This window comes from Lupinus angustifolius, chromosome LG13 (genome assembly GCF_001865875.1).
Source record: "Lupinus angustifolius cultivar Tanjil chromosome LG13, LupAngTanjil_v1.0, whole genome shotgun sequence".
NCBI lineage: Eukaryota > Viridiplantae > Streptophyta > Magnoliopsida > Fabales > Fabaceae > Lupinus > Lupinus angustifolius.
The window spans coordinates 6,953,737-6,955,644 of record NC_032021.1 but is presented as its reverse complement, the minus strand read 5'-3'; positions in this window follow the sequence as shown (position 1 = coordinate 6,955,644).

The following is a 1,908-nucleotide window of genomic DNA, read 5'->3' as shown; positions in this document are numbered from 1 at the left end:
TACTGATTTCGCCTAGTTTGAAGTTGAGGTTCTGAAACTTTGAATTGATTATCACTTAGTTAATTGATTCTCAACAAATTCGGAAGTTAATGGTTGGAATATGAAAATAATCTTTTGAAACCGAGGATTGAGTTTTGAACAAACGAACCAAAGGGATTTAGCCGTTTTATTACATTGTTTAACTACTGTTTCTGAATTTGATTTATGTTCATACTATCTAACAACAAAAACCCCTTTGTGTGTGTGAGTATAAGGTGTTTGAAGCTTTGCTTGAAAGATAATCCTTGGGAAACGACCTAGGAGTCACTTCCTAGTACTGTAGTTTTAATTGTTATATTATTTGTATCGGGTACAGCCTCGATCAAATTTGGCGCCGCTGCCGGGGATTATTGATTCTTGTCAAAGGTTATTAGTATATTTTAGTGTGTGTCTTAGAATAAACATTCTGTTTGGGTTTCAGAATCTGTCTGTAGCATTCATTGTTTGCTGTTTGCTGTCTTGTTTAGCTATTTCCCTGTTGGTTGATTCAGGTGTATGTTGGTTAATATAGTTGTGGTTGGAATTTTTGCATGAAACTTTGTTTCCACACTTCTTTCATCACATAATGAATACTGGGTGCATCATATTCAATCATCTTGCTGCTAGTTGTGAGATACAAACAAGTAGTGATTAGTTTTACTCTTGATTTTCTATTTTGGCATAACTTTGGAATCGTTGATCAGAATTGGGCATATTATATATGCATTTGGGGTAGAAAAATCCTATGATTCTTTATCTACACACTGCATCTTTAGAAGCCCACCTGAAAATCCAAAAAGAGTCTGTTTACTATTTCTTTTTTATTTTACAAGTTTATTTTTCCAATTGTTTTGATTTTGTTGCATTTAATTAAATTAGTTAGGCTTTGAGTTTTGTCCTGAAACTTTTTGTGGATGTTTCCTATCATATTAGAGTTTTATTGATACAAAGTTTTGGTTGATTGCTGAAATTTAACATGTATTTCCCTTACTACCCTACATGTTTCTTACTGCTGCATTTAGTGCATGACTATGGCAAATCATAGCTCTTTGCATCCAATAAATCCTGAAATTGATAGAAAATTTCATAGTTTTGTTAGAAAAGTTAGGAATTTAAATTTAGATAGTGAGTCTTTTCATCTTAGTATTAATCTACCTGATAGTGATACTGATTCTACTGTTTCTGTGCATTCTGCTGTTTCTGTGCATTTTGTTGCATACTCTGAAAATATGGCTGAACCACCTCCAATCCCATGTGAGAGGACATTAAGGGAGCTGGCTGCACCTGATTTCACATATGAAAGCTTGTGTATCCAGTATCCCAATGAAGATGTGCCATATGTGCTCAAAACTGGACTAATGTATTTGTTGCCTAAGTTTCATGGACTTGTAGGTGAATGTCCTAATAAGCATCTTAAGGAGTTCCACATTGTATGTTCCACCATGAAGCCTCGTGATGTCTAAGATGATCACATATGTTTGAAGGCATTCCCACATTCACTTGAGGGCACTTCAAAAGATTGGCTGTATTACTTGACCCCTGATTCTATTACTAGTTGGGATGACCTGAAGAGAATATTCCTTGAAAAATTCTTTCCTGCCTCCAATACCACTACAAACAGAAAAGATATTTATGGAATCAGACAACTACATGTAGAAGGTTTATATGAATATTGGGAGAGATTCAAGAGACTATGTGCAAACTGCCCCCATCATCAGATCTCTAAACATCTCCTCCTACAATATTTCTATGAGGGTCTGAACAACATGGAGATGAATATCATTGATGCTGCTAGTGGTGGTGCACTTGGAGATATGACCCCTTTTGAGACTAGAGGTTTGATTGAGAAGATATCTTCCAACTCTCAACAGTTTAGTGCAAGAAGTAGTG